Consider the following 24,157-nt stretch of genomic DNA (forward strand, 5'->3'; position numbering starts at 1 on the left):
CACTTTCTGTAAAAATTAAAGATTTTTTTCTCTAAAGACTCTGACCTTCTCCAGTCTCTGTTTTGTATATTTCCTTTTATTCGGTCTCATTAGAGTTAAAAAGTGATTTGCCTAGAATTTGCGGTGAGGGGTGGGTGAGATGGGATACAATAACAGCAATTTTATAGACATTTCTGGAGTGAGATGTGTAGAGTTTTCAGCCTCTGGGGATGTGCTAGTTAGCAGGTATTTATCAGTCAGTGTTCCTTCCACCCTTCAAGGAACAAGAGGACACATTGCATTTGTTTGCAAACAGAGGCACCTATTGCAAGGATGAGCAGCAATGCAAAGGCTCCCTTCCATCAGAGCTTCAGGAAATCCCAGAGTGAGGCATCCCCGTGGTGGGGTTGGCCCAGGAGGTGGGAGGGGAAGCAGCCTGGAAGGATGATCAGGACTGAGACACACAGAAGGTTTAGGAGGAGGGAGTTGAGCACTTATCTGTTTGGGAAACTTTGCAAAATGCCTCTTTTGTTACTTCTCTCCTGCACATGAAAAGAAAATTTCCATGGTATTTTACCAAAGAACTAGTGCTGAGAGTCAGGACTAGACTGCCATGTGTGCCTAGGTAACAGTAATGAGCTTGCTGGGTTGTAATTGGGCAGGAATTCAAAGAAACAACTGACTGATCAAATTACCCTGAACATTAACTCCATATTTATCAAATTTTCTCAGGTTGAAAAACATATTAATTTGATATACTTGATCCTTTTAAATGTTTCAAACTCAAAGTAAGGCACACTTACAAATACAAAATACAAAATATTCCTAAGCTGTTAAATATCTTCTATAAACCAATATTAATATGGCAAATACATTTAGTAATTCCAATTCTCCTCTATTTTCAAACACTATTTGATAATACATGCTTGCAAAAATAGCCCAATGCTTACAACATTTGTTAACTTTTAGGAACATCTTTTATAAAATATATATCTTTATTTTCTACAATTTTTAAGGGTACAAAATTAATCCTGTTATTGTAAGAAACAAAATTTGTATCTCAGACCACTTTGTTAAAATTTCGGACAATCATGGACCCAACAGGGACAATCAAAGAACTTTGAGGCTGATAGTTGTTCAGAACCTGGGTACACATTCTAACACCTTTACCTGCAACTATTGCTTCCTCTCATGACCACATTCATCTGTCATAACCACTGGGCTTTCTAAAGACATGCTCTTCAGCTTGGACCTAACCAATAAGCAATGCAACCCAGAGTCTTTCCTAAATAATTCATTTTTTAAATTAGCAGAGGCCATATATGTTCTCAGATTTCAGTTCACATTTGTAGGAATGTCACATAACTTTATATTTTTAAGACCTAGTACATAATTATTGGGATTGACTCTTTTAAGTAGGCTTCAGTTGTACTCATTTTATTTTTCATGTTGTCTCCTTGGACACTTTTTTAGTCAATTTATTAAAATTCATGTTAAAGAGTTGCTCCTCTGGGAAGATCAGTGTATATGACGAAGGTAGCCATGTAAACTCCCTATGTCTGCTTCAGGCATGAAAAAGATAAGGAAAAGATGCAAAAGCTCAAGAAACTATATTGTCTAACTAATTCAGAACGGTTCACAAAAGATGGCCAAATTTTAATAATATTGAAAAAGCTAGAAACCTGGTTTCTAGTTTCACAGGTAAAGACCTTGGAAGTCAAGACTTCCATCCACATAACAAGAAAAAAGATAAACTAAAAATCGACAACTCTCTTTAGATTTATCAGAAAATTGAAGTCACAGGGCAAATTGCAGACTCAAAAATTGGAGAGACAGATGGATACAGAGAATCATGACTTACTGGGAGCAGGAGAACAACAAAGTGATTGGACGGACATTACTCAATTTCAAAGTTTACTACAAAGCTACATCAATCAAGATTGTGTGCTAATGGTGACAACACAGAGAAATCAATCAATGGAACAGAATATGGAGCCCAGAAACAGACCCACACAAGAAGAATTAACTGATCTTTGAGAAAAGAACAAAGACAATCCAATGGGGAAAGAATATTCTTTTCAACAAACGGTGCTGGAACAACTAGACATCTGCATGCAGAAAATGAATGTAGCTTCAGACCTTAAATCTTTCACAAAATTTAACTCAAAATGAATTATAGACCTAAAATGTAAGATGCAAAAGTATAAAATCTTACAACATAACATAGGTGAAAATCTAGAAGACCTTGGGCATGGTGATGACTTTTTAGACACAATGCCTAATGCCAAGCAGGAAAAACATTGTTAGACTTCATTAAAATAAAAAAAAAATTCTACTTTATGAAAGACACCATAAACAGAATGAAAAGAAAAGCCACACAGTATGAGAAAATTCTTGCAAAACTATATCTTATAAAGAATCAGCATCCAAAATATATAAAGAACCCTTAAATATGCATGGTAAGAAAAAAAAAACAATTTTAAAATGAGCAAAAGATCTGAACAGATACTTCACCAAAGAAGATATACAGATGGCAAATAAGCATATGAAAATTTGCTCAACATCATTGTCATTATGGAATTTCAAATTAAAAAAAATATGAGGTACCACTACACATCTATTAGAATGGCCAAAATCCAAAACAGAGACAACACCAAATGCTGGTGAGGATGTGGAGCAACAGGAACTTTTTTTCATTGCTGGTGGGAATGCAAAATAGTTCAGCCACTTTAGAATATAGTTTGGCAGTTTCTTACAAAACTAAACCTACTTTTACTTTCTGGTCCAGCAATTGTGCTCCCTGCTATTTACCCAAAGGAGTTTAAAACATGTGTCCACACAAAAACCTTTACAGAGATGTTTATAGCGGCTTTTCGTAATTGTCTAATTATGTACAGAGGTTCATTGGATATGGATACATAATTGTATCCATAGAGTAGAACCTTATTCAGTGATAAGAGGAAATGAACTATCAAGGTGTGAAAAGGCATGGAGGAACCTTCAATGCATATTACTAAGTGAAAAATGCCAGTCTTAAGAGGCTACATCCTGTAAGATTCCAACTATGTGACATTCTGGAAAAGCAAAACTATGGAGACAGTAAAAATATCAAGGTTGCCAGTGGTGTCGAGGAAGAGAGAAAGGGAATGATGGACAAGAGGAGCACAGAAGATTTTCAGGATAACGAAACTATTCTGTATACAGACAGTAATGACGGATACACGTCAACAAGTATTTTTCAAAATTCATAGAGCTGTACAACACAGAGGAATGTTAATGTAAACCATGGAACTCAGTTAACAATAATGTGTCTATATTGGCTCATCAATTGTCACAAATGTCTCACCATAATGCAAGTGGTAATAATAGGGAAATTGGAGTGGGGAGACTATATGGGAACTCTCTGTATATTTGCAATTTTCTATAAATCCAAAACAACTGTAAAAAATAAAGTCTATTATAAAAACAAAAACCTATGGTCCACTTGTTTATTCCTACTAACAGTTTACTTCTGTTAATTAAAATAATTTTTTGAGAGGCTGGCCCCATTGTATAGTGGTTAACTTCACTGTGCTCCAATTTGGCAGTCTGGTTTCATAGGTTTGGATCCCAGGCACAAACCTACACCACTCGTCAGCCATGCTGTGGCAGTAACCCACAGATAAAGTGGAGGAACAATGGCATAGATGTTAGCTCAGGGTAAATTTTCCTCAGAGAAATAAAAGCTTTTGAGTACATGCTAAGAGTCCGATTTTGTGACTGTCTCATGACACAACTGTTAAAGATTCAGATACTCATGGTAGTCAAGATATCAGTGTTTCTGATAGTTCTGAGGTCTGTGAAGGTGAAGAGGAACAGGAGATGAGGTCATTCTCTGGTAATGGCCTACATCTTAGTGAACTAGGTTAGCAGGTTGCCAGGCTTAATCACATGAGATCATGTCGAGTCATTTTGGAGAAACTGGTTTCCATGGGCGTATTTCCTTCATAAGGAAAGCGGAATCAGACCTCAAGGAACCATTCACCTCTGGGATTTGACCAACTTATCTCTGCAGGTTTGTGACAACTCTCCTAGGCTAGACTTTTTCTGCCTGCACAGAATTTAGAGATACCCAAATTCCTTCATAATCTGTAGAACAATGTAATAATTTCATTCCATACTTGCTTGCAGTAGCACAAAGGTAAATATCAGATATTCCTCGAGCCTATAGGAAGGTTAAGACATGAAGCCCAAGATGGCATTGTCTGTGAATGACATCTATGCCCAGAGTAGGCTGCAAGAACAGCCTTGTAGTTGTAGAACTGAACCAACTGGGCAAAACTCCTAGCTTGGCAATAATTTTTGCATTGTATTCTGAGGAATTGAAGCTGTCAAAATTAGTTCTAGCTAGCAGGACCCCATGGAAATTGCAGTTCGAAGCAGAAAGAGGTTGAGAAATCATGGAATCTCTTACAGAGATTCAGCTAAGATACTCCAAGTAATAGGACAAAGAGTTATACCAATATTGGATTATGTGGCATCAATGTCAGGAAACTTGACATTCAGAAGAAAGAATGCAATCATCCTGAAACCTAACATAAGACATGGAATCATGAGAGTTACCAGAAAACCCCATGACATCCAGGAACAAGATTTTTCTCAAATCAAAAATAACGAAGCAAACAAAGATTTCCCCTGCCATGAAAAAGAACTAACAGACCCAACAAATAGCAAAAAAATCACACAAGAAGAAATAAATATAATGGAGCAATTTGAGCATAACATGAAAATAATTTGGTTTAGCACTCTCAAAGGAATTAAGGAGGGCCAAACATACATGAAAGGAGAAGGAAATTAAGTAAGTAAGAAATGACAGATGAGAGAAAGAACTAACTGGAAAGTATTAGTTTATGAAAAAGATTTGAATAAAAAGAGGAAAATCTCAATAGATGCAATAAACAGGAGACCAGACACAATAGCTATGAGTTTTTATTTAAATTAGTGGTTGCTTTTAGAACCTACTTGATTTCTCTTTTTCTACCAAAGCCAAATGGCAAGATTATACTCTGACAACTTCCACGTAAAAGAGATTAATCAGTGTTATTTTCCCAGTAAAAATTATTTTGCCTGTAAAGCTTTCTGCATTCAATTGTTAAGCCACGTTTGCAAATATTTAGGCTTCACTCTTTACATAACTTCATTCAAGCTTCAATCACACTCTTTTTTGCATGGCTACAGCTCTCGGCTCCTTCTTCTTCCTGACTCTCCTTCATGAGCATTCTCATCTGCTCCATGTGGGAAGCTGAATCAGGCCAATTCAGATTTAACCAGCAAATTCAGTGATTCAGTCGCTTCTGGCTTAAAATTAGTCTCCCTCAGAAACTTTTCCATCCACAGAAATATATGGAAAGGCAACTTCACGACCCCTCACTCTTTGCTTTGCTGGTTCTTTTGTTCTGACTAGAAGATAATGGCAGTCCATGGGCTCTAATTTTTTCCCACAGGTCACTTTTTTGTTCCCCTCAGAACCCATGGAAGCTTTCACACTTCATATTCTCACCTGGAAGAAGATCAGATTGCTGTCATTGCTGCTCGGACGCAGAAAATGGGAGCCTGTGGAATTGCATCAACAGTGGAAATCGTTAAACTCGCCAATGACATCTGAGACAAGGTATGGAGGAGCTATGTCCCATTATTAAAGATCTCTTTGCTGGAAATGTCATAATTCCAACAATAATTCTCCATCTAATAGCCTCTATGGCCAGTTTTAAGGGCAGACTACATAGAGTGCGGACTCATAGCTGATTATTATAACTTAACTATGATTGTCCTGCCAAATATTATTGAAGTCATCCAGGACCTCCACAAGACTCCAGGTGACTACTTTGCTGGTATCAATTTGGCTATTATGTTTTGCTTTATACCTATATCTGTTCTACTTTCATGTATGAAGGCACTCAACTGACATTCTCCCAGCATCCTGTGTGTACCTTGGTAGCCATGCCATGTCACGCATCCTCTGCCACTAAGACTGAAACAGTTAAATAATACCACATTTTGGCGTTACATGGATGGTATCCTTTTGTGGGGCCTTGCTTTACATCAGGGGACTCAATATCTTAAGTCTCTCACAAGTTATTTACAAAATAGTGGCTGGATCATTGCCCCTCACAAGAGTGAAGGGCTTGCCAAATCGGTCAGATCCCTTGGTCAACTTTATGTGGTCCTCTGAAGGGTGAACAATTCTTGAGACACAAAACAACTTTTGTTGCTCAAACCACCTTGAACCTGAAAACAGGCATAAAGAAAAACCTCCCAGGCTTTTTCATCTTCAGAGACAACAAACACCATTCTTGTCCATTTTACCACACCAATTTCTCAAATTACTAGAGAATCTGTTTCCTTCCAGTGGAGGGACTGCCACAGTGGGCCTTGGGTCTAACACACAAGCTGTCCAGCAGGCCTGGTCTCTGGTCCTGGGTTCTGACTTTCAGAGAGGCCCTGGCTACCACCACAGTGCCTCCTGGAGTTTATGGACCAAGCATGGCCCAAAGGGCCATCAATGGATTTTGGGACCAAATGACTTCCACAAGGTGCCTGAAGGAGATACTTCAGAAAAACAGATACTTGAGCCTACTGGGCTGTCTTTGAGACTGAGATCCTGGGCCCAAGTCAATGGCCTGAAGCCTCAGACTCCTCTCTGCCATGGAGAAGAGTCCCTTCACATGTGGGCAGCTGGGCCCAGACACACAGCCTCCTTGGTTAAATGGTAATACCTCCTTCAAGACAGGGGCAAACTCCAGGAGGACGACTCCCCCATGATCAGCCCCTCACATACAACCATGGTGGAGGTGGAGGTCCCCCTTCTGCTTGCCTTCTTGACAAAATGAGGAGCCCCTTGGGATGATGGCAGTGAGACCACTGAAACTGAGAATGAAGGATTTATATTATTCCCTAGAGCCCAAACTTTGAAATAAGCTTTGCTAACTGCAGCTGTGCATACTCAGCATAATCAATTGTTGTTCAAAACTAACCAGTTGTTTCTGTTCCTCCTTAGTATACGACTGAGCTGTTTTTCTCAAGAAGTCAAGGTCCAGATGTCAAGATTCAACCTCACAAGGCCAAACACTGGCTGGAGATGAAAACTTTCCCAGAAAAGTCCAGACAGTCAAGGGAAAGAAATTCAGTCTTCAAGGCCAAATGCAGGCTCATGGGAAGGCACCAACCAGCAATGCCACATGCTCCCCCTCCCCTACCTAAAACCCCAGCATGTGCTCCCTGGGCTCTACCTAAACAACAGTACATGCTCCACCTCCCCTACCTAAAACGTCAGATAAAAACCCTTACCTTTTTCCCCTCAAGGAGGTGGTTTTGAGTTTTAACGACCATGTCATCATCTGGCTGCCTTTAAATAATCCTCTTTCCTTGTGAAAAGCCTGGAGTTCCACTTATTGGCCCTCCTGTGTGGCAGGTAAAGGAACCTGTGTTTGTGTTCAGTAAGAATTTGGTGAACCAGACAGGAGGTCCTTTGCCCAGGGCTCCTTGGCGCTGGATGACTGTTAATTCCTGGGAAGCAGTCCAGCAGCTGCCTAGGCAATTTGCCTTAGGCACTGGGCCCGGTACTTTCCATCTGATCTGCACTGCTGGCCCTAAATGCATTTTTCTTCTGGCAACGAAACAGGCTTTAGATTTTTTGTTTGTTCGTTTGTATGTTTTTCTTCTGGTCTGGAACAGAGGTCCTTTTGGTGAGTTTCTGCATTAAAACTGACCAAATATTATTTTTCCTTTTGTCTGTTTGCCTCTGCTGCAGGGGTTTTCTTCCAGGTTGCTGGAGTTTGGCTGGGGGCACTCCAATTTTGTTGAAATAACTAGAGATCTCACTCAGAGAAATCTCTGGGCCCCATTTGTTTTGGTTAGTTGCCTTTTTAAAAGTGACTGAAGTCTTCTTTTTCCTTTCATTTGTTTGCTTCTGCATTAGGCGTTTTGTTCCCAGTTGCTGGAGTTTAGTCAAGGTTGGGGGGGCCTGACTTTGTTGAAAGGACTAGAGACCTCACTCAGAGGGGACTAAATCTTGGCTCCACTTGTTTTGATACTTGAGTGTGTGTTTGTGAATGTTTACAATGTGTGTGGGTGATGCTATGATAGGAAACTCAGATTCAGTTCCCAGTGGCAGCCCTCTGGGTTATGTATTGCAAAATTAGAATGTTTTCAGTTACAAATCTATGGAAAAGGAAAAGATGAAACAATCAATTTTGGGGTCTCTGCTTCCTCTCATGGTCTTACAGATCCTAATGAAAACATTAAGTTAGCAAAAAATAAAAAGAAGTCGAGAAAAAAACAAAGGGACTCCTCAACAAGTTGAAAAATTTTAAAGGGATTTTTAGGAAATAAGACAGTGGGGTAGAGAAAACACATCCTGAAAGGAATAAAGAAAAAAGAGGAATCAGAAAGGGAAGAGTCACAGTACTCATCCCAGCAGGATGGAAATCTTTAGCTAGTTATTAAAAGGAAAAATGGGGTAAATAAAATGGACATTAATGGGGATAAAACAAATCTTTTAATAAAACACTACCTAAGGTTGGACAGACTAAAGAGAGCCCCTTCTGGTCCCCCAACATTAAAGGACCTCAAAAAAGCTCATTATATTTAACTCAGCTTGGAAAAAAAAAAATTAATGCCAGAAGGCAGAAATCACGATGATAAACCTGACCAAAAAATTCTTGGGACAATACTTAGGCTGCTAAAGTTGATATATTATAAAGATTAAAATGTTTGAGCTAATATTATATGAAGACGTCATGACAACCTTGCTTGCATGTTTTTGGGGAATGGATTTTATGTCCGGCTGGGAATGCATCTCCTATCCAGTATTATAAAACTGAGATATCTTGATGGAATCATATTGCAAACTATGATTAGAGATGTAAGAGTTGATAAAATTAAGATAAAATTTTGTCAGAAAAGTGGTATATTTAAATGGACTTTATGTGAAACGATGGCATTTCTTCCACCTGAATGTTTTATAAATTATGTTGTAAGGATAAACATTGTGTCTCACTGGGGACCATTTCCCCTATCTGACATTGTAAGAGCATATAAATCCACTCTTCAGGCAGTATTGGTTAAACATGCTAAAGGAGACCTCATTTTAAAATGGCCATAAGCAGACAATTTCAATTCACCACAACTGGTGTATTTTCATGTGCAATTGGAAAAAGCTGGCTATAAAATTAAACAACTAATGGGAAGCCTATTTTAATCTTTTGAGGCTTCTGAATGAAATCAGGAGTATCTTACTGTCTCTTTAAAAGAAAATAATCAAATAAAAACATGCCAGATTGGAGAGTGTCAGCTGCACCAGGGACCTTGCTACCAAAACAAAATCCAGTCTGCTGCTCTTCTCTCCTCTCTGTTTGAACTCCCCCACTTCAAGTCCTCCAAAATTCCTGATCTAAAATTAAGCAAATAAAATTAAGTAAACTTTTGAGATAATTTGAAATTATAATGGCCATTCTGGGCAACCTCTGTTTCACATGAGTCCACCTAAAGTGTCACCCTCAAAAGAGAGGATTCAAAATCTCTTGGAGACAATGGAATGCAGTCTTTGATCAATATGCAAAAACCTCTAAAAGACAAAATGATTTCCAAAACAGCTCTAAAATGATCTTTAACTGCACAAAGAAAAGAATCTTTAATAACAATCTTTGGCAATCTGAACAGGTCTATCTAGCACAAGAACAGTTTGGACCCAACTATTTTTGTGAGTTTTGTACCTGAGTCCTAGTTAAAATGTTGAAGATCTCTTTTTGTGTCTATCTGTCTCTATATGTATTTGTCTGCTTCCGGATGGTATAATTTCTAAAGGAACTCTATTTAATTGACTTGCAGTAAATGCCTATATAAATTATTTTTAAATGTAATAAAAACTAATTCAAATGTCTTGCAAGTTAACGTGATATAAAATGATCATCGGTAAATGAAAGCTTATTTAAATTTGTTTGATTAAAATAAACATGTTTTCAGAGTTATCAACATTGGGCATGATACAGACATGTTATCTCTGTTACAAAACTTGTCAGTAAAAAAAATAACTTAGAATAATAGCAGATTTTGGTTGATTTCTCATGAGGTTTTTGTAAGCAATCTAAATATAATTATTGGGAGCAAGTAAACTAAATAGAGGAGAAAAGGATAAAGGCCTTTTGGGGAACTTTTTTTAACAATAATTATATGTTACGGTATATGCACTTAAAACAAGTTAAGATGATTTAAATTGCTTTAATATCACATGAAGCTTTTGTGAGTGATCTAAACATAATTGTCAGGAAGAAATAACTTAGATAGGTAACAATGGGTAAGAGATTTTGGGAGCAGTAATTAAATTTTATGATATATATGCTTAAAAAATAGCTTCCAAAATCTTTTTGGTATCTTAAAACTTTAGAGTTTTGCTAAGTTAAATGATAAAATTTCATTGACTATCTGGATCACTTTCCAAATGAGAAAAAACATTAAAAATTGATTACTAAGCATAGATTTGTCTGTCTTTGCCTTCTTGCTTCAGAGAACCTGAAAAATACTTGTTTGCTGACAAACATGTTTTGTGCATGCTGAGAAATTTTCTATTAGAAAGCATATATTTCTAGAAAGACTCTATACAAGGAAAGTAAAAGATATATTTTCAGTAAAAAAGGTATAAAAATTAGAGATATTTTCATTTGTTTTGTTAAAAAAGATAAATTTATTCTAAAGTACTAGGAAAGAGAAAAGGAAAGAAACCATAGGACAACTTCTGAATGTGAAAAGTTAGTGACAGAAGGTTTGTGGAAGTAAAGTCTTGAGGATTTTTATGCATGGTTAATTTGGCTAAGATTGAAATGAAATTAATTAACTAAATAAGTTTCAATATCAAAATTAAGGTGTTGCAAAGTTAGAATTTGGCTTTTTTTCTATTAAAAAGATAATTTTCTTGAACTTTGACTGCTCTTGGTAACAAGGTTATAAAAGGTTTTTCTTTACCTTTGAGTAAGTCTACCTAAAAGACCAAAAATCTATTTAGTTAAAACAAATAAGTGTGTTCAAAAAGACTGAAGTATCTCTATTAAGGCTTTTTTGACTGTTTCTGTTGTCACTTTAATTGAATGGGTAATTAAGCATTGTTTCACATTTGACTAAGTGTTTCAAGACCTTTTGATAGTTTCCACAAACTCCCCCCCACACACAAATTAAAGTCTTTCTTTTGACTTAAAAAGGAACTTTGAGAATGTCCAATCAGCCCTGGGACTTCTCAAAGAATTTTTTCTCTCATTCTATAAAGGAAAGATGTTAAATTATTCAAGCTTACTTGGTATCTTAAATTTCATAGGAAGAATTGTCAAATAAATGATGATAAACCTTCCTAAATTATGTTCTGTTGGTAAATGTTACCAATATAAACTTTTTTTAAAAGTAAAATTATATAACATTCCAAAAATTCTTATCTGTTCTGGTTGTCAGTCAAAATTCTAGTTATTATCTCCCAATGTTGTATGTCACAAAAACAGCCGTGTGTCTTTGTCAATTGCAATTACTGGGTGTTTTGTTATTTGCAAGCAGTTGTTTTACTGTTCTGTTTTTGCAATTATTTCTCATTTTCAGAGTGATACATGGAAAGGACTCTGACACTAGCTCTAAAATACAGCTTTGTGATAAACTTTCAGAATATAAAACTGAGCTCGGGAGGAGTGACGTCAGCATCATGGCAGAGTGAGCTTTCCCGTGAACTCTTCCCCGGACAAGATACACCAAAAGGAACAGTCACAGACCAACAACAGAATCCCAGACGGTGAAAAGCTAGAGCGGGAAGATCCACACTGCCGCACATCTGAGAGCGGAACATGCTGGGCCCCCGGAGGAAGCGGGGAGATGTAAGGAGAACTCCTCTCCCTCCCCATCAGATCAGCGATCCCGGTCCTCGGGGCTCCCAGAGAGGGGGGAGGGGCGGCCCTCGGCGGGGAAACCATAGCTCTTCAGAATCTCTTAGCCAGTGGGAAACTGCCGCACAGAGGACTCAGAAGAGCCACAGGGCAACCATCAACATCTGAGCACCCCAGAGAGCGGATAAAGAGGGGCAAATGAGAAGCCTCCCACATCAGGGACCCAGAGGGCAAAAGAGAGAGCTCTCCCCTCCCCGCAAACCGGACCCTGCAACTCAACCAACCAGACCAGAGCTAGCGATCCGCAGCAGACCAGACCAAGAGATCCACGACAGACCAGACCAAGCGATCCGCGGCAGACCTGACCAAACGACAGTACCCATGGATCGCAGCGGGAAAAAAAAACAAAAAAACAAACTGCAGATCGCAGCAGAAAAACCGGGCAGAGTGCAGGGGGCTTAAACTACATAGCCCTTTACCACCAGACAGTGGCGGCAGGTGGAAATTGCAACCAGAGATTTCCAGGATGAGGAAAAACAAAACCAACGCAGGAACCACAATGCAAGAATATATGAAATCACCAGACCAGAAACAAAATGACAAGCACCCAGAAATCAACCCCAAAGACAAAGAAATCCATAATCTAAATGACAGAGATTTCAAAATAACTATCATAAAAGCACTCAACGAAATACGAGACAACACAGACAAACAATTCAATGAGATTAGGAGTTTCTTCACAAAAGAGATTGAAATCATAAAGAAAAACCAATCAGTGCTGATGGAGATGAAGAACACAATGGAGGAGATAAAGGAGAATCTGGAATCTCTAAAGAACAGAGCTGACAATATGGAGGAAAGAATTAGCACTTTAGAGGATAGGAATACAGATATACTCCAGATGGAAGAGGAGAGAGAACTAAGACTAAAAGGAAATGAAGAAAGACTCCGAGAAATATCTGACTGTATTAGAAAATGCAACATAAGAATTATAGGTATTCCTGAGGGAGAGGAGAGGGAAAGAGGAACAGAGAGCCTATTCAAGGAAATAATAGCTGAGAATTTCCTAAATCTGGGCAAGGAGCAGGAAATACCAGTAAGCGAAGCCAACAGGACACCTATATATATTAACAGACAAAGGCCTTCACCACGACACCTAGTGGTAAGGCTAGCCAGGGTCAATGACAAAGAAACAATATTAAGGGCAGCTAGACAAAAACAAAAAATAACATACAAAGGAACTCCCATCAGGCTCTCAGCGGATTTCTCAACAGAAACTTTACATGCTAGAAGGGACTGAAATGATATATTCAAAATACTGAAAGATAAAAACTTTCAGCCAAGAATACTCCAGCAAAAATATCCTTCAAATATGATGGAGAAATAGTAACTCTCCCAGATGAACAAAAGTTAAGGGAGTTCATGGCCACGAGACTCCCACTATAAGAAATACTCAAGAAGGCCCTCAGGCCTGAAAAAAAGAAGAGAAAGGGAACACAAAGCTTGGAGGAAGGAGAAAAGTAGGTAGACAAACTCAGAAAAATAGTAGATCTTTACCGGAATAGGTTAGCAACCACTTAAATACTAAACTCAAAGATCAAAGGAAGAAACTCACCAAAAATAAATTTAACCTCATCACTGTAAACACACAGCCACAACACAAGATAGAATAAGGTATAACAAGAACAACTTAGAAGGGGAAGAGGAAAGTGATTGAATTGACTTAGTATAAGGAAATAGGAGGCTATCAGATAATGGACTATCTCATACACAAGATTTTTTGCCAAAACCTCAAGGTAACCACTAAACAAATAATCAAAACAAAACCACATATGATAAACAAAGAGAAAACTAGAAGAATCATAAGAGAGAACAACCAAACTGAATTGGCAGTCCGAAACAAATGGGACAAAAAACAAAGGAAATGCAAAAGAACCAGAAAATAAGTGACAAAACAGCAACATTAAGCCCTCATATATCAATAATTACCCTAAATGTAAATGGATTGAACTCTCCAATCAAAAGATACAGAGTGGCAGTTTGGATTAAAAAGCAAGACCCAACAATATGCTGCCTTCAGGAAACACATCTTAGCACTAAAGACAAGCACAGGCTCAGAGTGAAAGGATGGAAGACAATACTCCAAGCTAAAGGCAAATAAAAGAAAGCAAGTGTTGCCATACTCATATCAGACAAAGTAGACTTCAAGATAAAACAGGTTAAGAAAGACAAAGAAGGGAAATATATAACGATAAAAGGGACACTCCATCAAGAAGACATATCACTTATAAATATATATGCACCCAACATAGGAGCACCAATGTACATAAAGCAATTATTAACAAACCTAAAAGGAGACATCAACAACAACACAATAATAGTAGGGGATCTTAACACCCCACTTACAACAATGGATAGATCATCCAGACAAAAAGTCAATAAAGAAATATTTGACTTAAATGAAAAACTGGACGAGATGGACCTAGTAGTCATATACAGAGCACTCCATCCAAAAACAGCTGACTACACATTCTTCTCAAGCACGCATGGAACATTCTCTAGGATAGACCATATGTTGGGAAACAAAGCAAGCCTCAATAAATTTAAGAAGATTGAAATAATAACAAGCATCTTTTCAGACCATAAGGCTATGAAACTGGAAATGAACCATGAAAAAAAAAACTGGGAAAGTGACAAAAATGTGGAGATTAAACAACATTTGGAAACAAACGAAAATGATAATATGCCATATCAAACCATATAGGATGCAGCAAAAGCGGTCCTGAGAGGGAAACACGAAGCGATACAAGCCCACCTTAACAAACAAGAAAAAGCCCAAATAGGAAACCTTAAGCTACACCTAACAGAACTAGAAAAAGAAGAACAAACAAAGCCCAAAGCCAGCAGAAGGAGAGAAATAATAAAAATCAGGGCAGAAATAAATGAAATTGAGACAAAAAAAAAACATTAGAAAGGATTAAGGAAACAAACAGTTGGTTCTTCGAGAAGATAAACAAAATCAACAAACCCTTAGCCAGGCTTACTAGGAAAAAAAGAGAAAAGGCTCAAGTAAATAAAATTAGAAATGAAAGAGGAGAAATTACAACGGATACCACGGAAATACAGAGGATTATAAGAGAATACTATGAGAAATTATATGCCAACAAATTGGACAATCTAGAAGAAATGGATAAATTCTTAGACTTATACAACCTCCCAAAATTGAACCAAGAACAAATGGAGAATCTGAATAGACCAATAACAAGTAAAGAGATTGAAATAGTAATCAAAAACCTCCCAAAAAGTAACAGTCCAGGACCAGATGGCTTCTCCAGTGAATTTTTCCCAAACACTCAAAGAAGATTTAATACGCATCCTTCTCAAACTATTCCAAAAAATAGAGGAAGATGGAACACTTCCTAAATCATTCTACGAGGCCAACGGCACCCTGATACCAAAACTAGACAAGGACAATACAAGGAAAGAAAATTACAGGCCAATATCGCTGATGATCATTGATGCAAAAATCCTCAACAAAATATTGGCAAACCGGATACAACAATACATTAAAAAGATCATACACCATGATCAAGTGGGATTTATACCAGGGACACAGGGATGGTTCAACATCCGCAAATCAATCAAAGTGATACATCACATCAACAAAACAAAGAATAAAAACCACATGATCATCTCAATAGATGCAGAGAAGACATTTGACAAGATACAACATCCATTTATGATAAAAACTCTCAGTAAAATGGGAATAGAAAGAATGTACCTCAACATAATAAAGGCCATATATGACAAACCCACAGCCAACATCATACTCAACGGGGAAAGACTGAAAGCCATTCCTCTGAGAACAGGAACGAGGCAGGGCTGCCCACTCTCACCACTCCTGTTCAACATAGTACTGGAGGTTTTGGCCAGAGCAATTAGGCAAGATAAAGGAATAAAAGGAATCCAAATAGGTAACGAAGAAGTGAAACTCTCACTATTTGCAGATGACATGATTGTATATATAGAAAACCCTAAAGAATCTTTTGGAAAACTATTAGAAACAATCAACAACTACAGCAAAGTTGCAGGGTACAAAATCAATCTACAAAAGTCAGTTGCATTTCTGTATGCTAATAATGAACTAACAGAAAGAGAGCTCAAAAAGATAATACCATTTACAATTGTATCAAAAAGAATAAAATACCTAGGAATAAATCTTACTAAGGAGGTGAAGTACCTATACAATGAGAACTACAAGACATTATTGAAAGAAATCCATGATAACATAAAGAAATGGAAAGATATCCCATGCACGTGGATTGGAAGAATAAACACAGTTAAAATGTCTATATTACCTAAAGCAATCTACAGATTCAATGCAATCCCAATCAGAATCCCAAAGACATTCTTCACAGAAATAGAAAAAAGAACACTAAAATTTATATGGGGCAACAAAAGACCCCGAATAGCTAAAGAAATCCTAAGAAAAAAAAACAAAGCAGGAGGCATCACAATTCCTGTCTTCAAAACATGCTATAAAGCAATAGTAATCAAAACAGCATGGTACTCGTACAAAAACAGACACACAGATCAATGGAACAGAATTGAAAGCCCAGAAATAAAACCACACATATACGGACAGCTAATTTTCGACAAAGGTGCTAAGAACATGCAATGGAGAAAGGAAAGTCTCTTCAATAAATGGTGTTGGGAAAACTGGACAGCCACATGCAAAAGAATGAAAGTGGACCGTGTGCTATCGCCATTCACAAAAATTAACTCAAAATGGATCAAAGACCTGAAGTTGAGACCTGAAACTATAAAACTCATAGAAGAAAATATAGGCAACACACTATTTGACATTGGTTTTAAAGGGATCTTTTCAGATGACATGCCTACCCAGACTAGGGAAACTAAAGAAAAAATAAACAAGTGGGACTTTATCAGATTAAGGAGCTTTTATAAGACAAATGAAACCAGAATCAAGATGAACAGACAACCAACCAGCTGGGAGAAAATATTTGCAAAACATACATCTGACAAGGGGTTGATCTCCATAATATATAAAGAACCCACACAACTAAACGACAAAAAAACAAACAACCTGATCAAAAAATGGGCAGAGGAAATGAAGAGAAACTTCTCCAATGAAGATATACAGATGGCCAATAGGCACATGAAAAGATGCTCAACATCACTAATCATCACGGAAATGCAAATCAAAACAATAGTAAGATACCACATCACGCCCGTTAGAATGGCTATAATCACCAAGACAAAAAACAACAAATGTTGGAGAGGATGTGGAGAAACAGGAACCCTCATACACAGCTGATGGGACTGCAAACTGGTGCAGCTTCTAAGGAAAACACTATGGAGATTCCTGAAAGAATTAAAAATAGATATGCTCTATGATCCAACCATCCCACTACTGGGAATCTATCCAACGAACCTGAAATCAACAATCCAAAGAGGCTTATGCAGCCCTATGTTCATTGCAGCATTATTCACCATAGCCAAGAAGTGGAAGCAACCTAAGTGTCCCTCGACTGACGACTGGATTAAGAAAATGTGGTATATATATACAATAGAATACTACTCAGCCATAAGAAAAGACAAATTCGTCCCATTTGCAACAACATGGATGGGCCTGGAGCGTATTATGTTAAGTGAAATAAGCCAGAAAGAGAAAGACAAACACTGTATGATCTCGCTCATATGTGGAATATAAACCAACACATGGACAGAGAAAACTGGACTGTGGTTACCAGGGGCAGTGGGGGTGGGGGGTGGGCACAAGGGGTGAAGGGAGTCATATATATGGTGATGGACAAACAAAAATGTACAACCCAAAATTTCACAATGTTAGAAATCATTAAAACATCAATTAAAAAAAAAACTGAGCTCTGTAAGAAATTACAGAACTCTAATGGAGAAACTAATCACCTCATAAAACTCCTAAAAAAAGATCAAAAATTGATTATATGGTACAGATAAGCTAATGGAGATGATTATAATTTTTATGCTTTTCATTTAAAATATTGCTGATTATTTTAATACTTTGTTTTTCCAGATTTAAGAAAACCTTTTTCTCTTGTCTCTTAAACTTTGACTTATAGCAATTTGTAAGCAGAATTGAAGCATTTATCTTTTTCTCCCTTCTTGATCCCTCCAGAATTTGAAAACTCTTGATTACTTAGTATTCTTATTTTCTTGGCACTATAGTTCTTTCCATAAATTCAATAAGAATCTGTTCAACTTACAGTAGACCACAACTGGAAACACTGGTTTTATTACCAAAGCTTTGACTGGAATGTTGTATGAGAGAAACATACATAGACTCAGATATGACCATATAGGTTTAAGGAAAAAGGATTGACCTTATGTAACAAATAATGACACTTGGAAATATTGGCCTGGCACCTTGCTTCTAAGGTTCCCAGCAAGCTTACCAGATGAATAAAGAAGGAGACTTCCAATGCAGGTGCCAGAATCTCAAGTATTTTGGGGAATTCGAGAAAAGAGGAATCACCCAAATCTGTAGGTACTGCAGGCAGACTCTGATGAAAAGTCTTTGGTTTGGCTTTCCTGGCCTCAAGAGGCCTTTAAAATTCAATCTGAGATTCCTTATGTGAAGTTCCAGCAAAGCAGATTTAAAAGAGACTATACAGAGAGAATTCAAGATGGCAGCATAAGCAGACTCAGAACTCACCTCCTCCAGCAGACACAGCCAATTTACAACACTCGTGGAAAAGTTACCCCTGAGAAAGAACTGAAAACTGGATAAGAGGAACTCTTGCAAAGGACAATCCTAATTGAGGTGGAAGAGGCAGACACTCCCTTCTGGGGAGAGAAAACACCGCCCTCACAAGGTGCCAGCATCATGGCTGCCTGGGAGCAGCCTAAAGGTACACAGCCCTCCCTGGAGGAGCTGGTCCCTGAGCCAGGGCACGCTCCCACTGTATGCATTTTGTGGACCCAGTACAATAGAGATGAGTGGCATAATATCTGACTTTGCATGCTACTAAAAAATTGAGGAGTACCCCCAGAAAAACTGGTTCACAAAGATATTAAAACCGGCACTTAAAGACCCCACACGCAAACTCATCCATTTCAGAAAGCAAGCTAAAATCACCAGAAAGAAAGGTGCACAGTGCTGTGGTGAAAAGAGACTCACCTGAGAGGCTCTGAGTGCATTGCAGTGAGAGGTGAGACATCTCCAGGGACTAGGACATTGGCGGTGGCCATTGTTGTGGCCTGGTGTGGGTGTACTGACACAGACACCATTGGAGTTCTCCCTGAGGCCTGCTAGCCCAGGGTCTGCCCCACCCGCTAGAGCACCGATTGAATCCAGCTCAGCCAGGGCAGGCAGTCCATACTAGAGACTGGCCCCACCCAACAACAAACCCTCAGGTAACTTGTGGGCCTGCATAGATTGGTGACTGGATTCTCTGCAGCCTGGCACCTGAGACGACTTCAGTGGGGCTAGGTGTGCACAAGGAGTGGGTGGAGAGTGTGGGGTGGTGGTGGAGTATGTGGGGCTCCTGCCATGGAGAGACTGGGTCCACTTCAGGAGGTTGGGGTGTGCACACAGGGCAGGACTGTGTTGACTGTGTGTGTGGACCTGTGGGTGGTGGAGCTTGTCACTTGCAGAAGACTTGTGCTTCTCAAAGACCACATGGGGGTTTGCCCCACCTTCCAAAGCCTGAAACAATTAGATGCTCCCGTGACTGAGGCCAGCCCCACCCAGCTGTAATCCTCAGAGAACTGACAAGAGACCTATAGGCTGGACGCTTATAACAACTGTAAGCCCCTGAGCCTAACAACCTGCCACGCTGGGGGCCTACTCACTTAAAAGAAATACTGCAACACAAATGTGGTATTAGAACTTGCAGCCAACTGTGCTGGGGCTTCCCACACCTGATAAAGAGACTGAGGGCCCACAACAACTACAAGAAGCTGAGCACTACAACAGCTGGCCAGGAACATAACTCAGCCTCCCAGGGCACCTACAGGGAGAGCAAACACGCCCAAAAGAAGGACACATAGCCCACATAGGGGTCACTCCTGGAACATTGAGAATTGAGGGAAGCACACTGCAGGCCTCCCAAGGCATCACTTATATATAGTCACGTATCCAAGAGCAGGAGATGTAGTTGACCTACCTAATACACAGACACAAGCACAAGGAATGAGGCAAAATGATAAGGCAAAGGAAAACATTACAAATAAGGTAGCAGGACAAAACCCCAGAAAAGGAACTAAGTGAAACAGAAATGAGCAAGCTACCTGACAGAGTTCAAACAAAGAGTGTTAAGGATGCTCACTGATCTGGGGAGAAGAATGGATGAACTCAATGAGAACATCAACAAAGAAATGGAAGATACAAAAAAGAACCAATCAGAAATGAAGAATACAATACTGGAAATGAAAAATTCACTAGAGGGACTCGAAAGCAGAGTAGAGGATACAGAAGAAATGATCTACGAGTTGGATGAAAGACTAGAAGAAATTACCCAAGCTGAAAAGGTAAATGAAAAAAGAATTAAAAAGAGAGAGGACAGTATAAGGGACTTCTGGGACAACATCAAGTGCACTAACATCCGTGTTATATGTGTCCTAGAAGGAGAAGAGTGAGACAAAGGGGCAGAGAATCTGTTTCAAGAAATAATAGATGAAAAATTCCCAACGTAAGTAAGGAAACAGACATCCAGGTACAGGAATCACAGAGAGCCCCAAACAAGATAAACCCAAAGAGGCCCACACCAAGACACATCATAATCAAAATGTCCAGAATTAAAGATAAAGAGAGAATCCTAAAACCCGCAAGAGAAAGACAAGTTACATACAAAGGAAACCCCATGAGGCTATCAGCTGACTTCTCAGCAGAAACCTTACTGGATAGAAGAGAGTGGCATGATATATTTAAAGTGCTAAAAGGAAAAAAATTACAGCCAAGAATACGCTACACAGCAAGGTTATCATTCAAAATGGAAGGAGAGATCAAAAGTTTCCCAGACAAGCAAAAATGAAAGAAGTTTGTCACCAAGAAACCAGTGCTACAAGAAATGTTAAAGGGACTGATTTAAGGGGAAAAGAGAAGACCACCAATAGGAAAAATGATCTATTTCCATGAAAAGAGGGTAATGGATACAAATGCACACAAAAGAGGTTAGATGTGATATCAAAAACATAAAATGAGGGAAGAAGGGAGTTAAAGAGTAGAGCTTTCAGACAGAAGTCAAAATAAAGAGACCATCAATTCTGTATAGAGGACTACTAATACACTGAGAAAACAAAAAAGTTAAAAAATGGCAGTAACAACATACTTAATAGCTACTTTAAATTTCAATGAACAAAATGCTCCAATTAAAAGGCATAGGGTGACTGATTGGATAAAACAAAAAGACCCATATATATGCTGCATACAAGAGACACACTTCAGACCTAAAGACACTCACAAACTGCAAGTGAAGGGATAGAAAAAGATCCTCCACGCAAATGGCAATTAAAAGAAAGCTGGGGTAGCAATACTCATATAACACAAAACAGACTTTAAAACAAAAACTGTAAAAAGAGACAAAGAAGGGCGTTACATAATGATCAAAGGAACAATGCAACAAGAGGATATAACACTTGTAAATATCTATGCACCCAACGTAGGAGCACCTAAATATATAAATCAATTATTAACAGACATAAAAAGAGAAATAGACAGTACCACAATAATAGTAGGGGACTTTAACACTCCACTTATACCAACGGATAGATCATCCAAACATAAGATCAATAAGGAAACAGTGGCCTGAAGTAACACACTTGAACAGATGGTCCTAGTAGATATATACAGAGCATTCTATCCAAAAACCGAAGAATACATCTTCTTTTCAAATGCACATGGAACATTCTCCAGGACTGATCACATATTAGGCCACAAAACAAATCAACATAAATTTAAGAAAATTGAGATAATACCAAGCATCTTTTCTGAACACAATGGTATGGAACTAGAAATCAACTATAGGAAGAAAATCAGAAAAGCCACAAATACATGGAGATTAAACAAAATGCTACTACCGAACAATGATTAGGTCAATAAAGAAATCAAAAGAGAAATAAAAAAATACCTGGAAACAAATGAAAATGAAAATACGACATGCCAGAATTTATGGGAAACAGCACAAGAAGTTCTAAGAGGGAAGTTTATAGCAATGCAGTCCTATCTCAACAAACAATAAAAATCTCAAAAAACAGTCTAACAATGCACCTAAAAGAACTGGAAAAAGAAGAACAAAAAAAGACCAAAATCAGTAGAAGAAGGGAAATAATAAAAATCAGAGCAGATATAAATGAAATAGAGACTAAAAAAGCAATAGAAAAAATTAATAACACCAAGAGCTGATTTCTTGAAAAAGTAAACCAAATTGACAAACCTTTAGCTAGTCTCACGAAGGAAAAAAGAGAAAAGTCTCAAATAAGTAAAATCAGAAATGAAAGAGGAGAAATTACAAGAGACACCTCAGAAATACAAAAGATTATAAGAGAATACTATGAAAAGGTATATGCCACCAATTCGAAAATCTGGAAGAAATGGATAAATTCTCAGAATCATACAACCTTCCAAAACTGGATCAAGAAGAAGTAGAGAATTTGAATAGACCATCACCAGTAAGGAGATCAAAACAGTAATCAAAATCCTCCCCAAAAATAAAAGTCCAGGACCAGAAGGTTTCCCTGGTGAATTCAAACATTCAAAGAAGACTTAATACCTATCTTTCTCAAATTCTTCCAAAAAATTGAGGAGCGAGGGAAACTCCCTAACTGATTCTACAAAGCCAACATTACACTGATAGCAAAACCAGACCAGGACAACACAAAAAACAGGCCAATATCACTGATGAACATCGATGCAAAAATCCTCAACAAAACACTAGCAAATTGCATACAACAATACGTTAAAAAGATTATATACCACAATCAAGTGGGATTTATTCCAGGTATGCAGGGATGGTTTAACATTTGCAAATCAATCAATGTGATACACCACATTAATAAAATGAAGAATAAAAATCACATGATCATCTCAATAGATGCAGAGAAAGCATTTGACAAGATACAGCATCCAATTATGATAAAAATTCTGAATAAAATGGGTATAGAAGGAAAGTATCTCAACATAAGAAAGGCCATATATGACAAACCCACAGCTAATATCATTCTCAATGGTGAAAAACTGAAAGCTATCCCTCTAAGAACAGGAACCAGACAAGGATTCCCACTGTCACCACTCCTATTTAACATAGAACTGGAAGTCCTAGCCAAAGCAATCAGGCAAGAAAAAGAAATAAAAGGGATCCAAATTGGAAAGGAAGAAGTGAAACTGTCACTATTTGCAGATGACATGATTTTGTATATAGAAAACACTAAAGAATCCACCAGAAAACTTTTAGAAGTAATAAACGAATATGGTAAAGTTGCAGGATAAAAAATCAACATAAAAAATCAGTTGCATTTCTATACAATAACAACGAAGTAGCAGAATGAGAAATTAAGAGTACAATCCCATTTACAATTGCAACAAAAAGAAGAAAATACCTAGGAATAAACTTAACCAAAGAGGTGAAAGAGCTGTACACGGAAAACTATAAAACATTGCTGAAAGAAACTGAAGAAGACACAAAGAAATGGAAAGATATTCTGTGCTCTTGGATTGGAAGAATTAACATAGTTAAGATGTCCATACTTCCTAAAGCAATCTATAGATTCAACGCAATCCCTATCAAAGTTCCAACAACATTTTTCACAGAAATAGAACAAAGAATCCTAAAATTTCTATGGAACAACAAAAGACCCCGAATAGCTAAAGGAATCCTGAGAAAAAAGAACGAAGCTGGAGGTATCACACTCCCTGATTTCAAAATATACTACAAAGCTATAATAACTAAAACAGCATGGTATTGGCACAAAAACAGACACACAGATCAATGGAATAGAATCAAAAGCCCAGAAATAAAGCCACACATGTATGGACAGCTAATCTTTGACAAAGGAGCCAAGAACATACAATGGAGAAAAGACAGTCTCTTCAACAAATGGTGTTGGGAAAACAAGACAGCCACATGCAAAAGAATGAAAATAGACCCTTACCTTACACCATACACAAAAATTAACTCAAAATGGATTAAAGACTTGAATGTAAGTTCTGAAACTATGAAACTTCTAGAAGAAAACACAGGCAGTACGCTCTTTGACAATGGTCTTAGCAACACATTTTCAAGCAA

The 24,157-nt window shown here is 37.9% G+C and overlaps 1 pseudogene; it reads left to right on the forward strand.

The window, feature by feature from the left end:
* The first annotated feature begins 3,128 nt into the window (after positions 1–3,128).
* Positions 3,129–24,157, forward strand: part of LOC101405326 (aldo-keto reductase family 1 member C15-like) — a 51,310-nt pseudogene continuing 30,281 nt past the window's right edge.

Source organism: Ceratotherium simum, chromosome 32 (genome assembly GCF_057802395.1).
Source record: "Ceratotherium simum simum isolate JZ-2026a chromosome 32, ASM5780239v1, whole genome shotgun sequence".
Classification (NCBI taxonomy): Eukaryota; Metazoa; Chordata; class Mammalia; order Perissodactyla; family Rhinocerotidae; genus Ceratotherium; species Ceratotherium simum.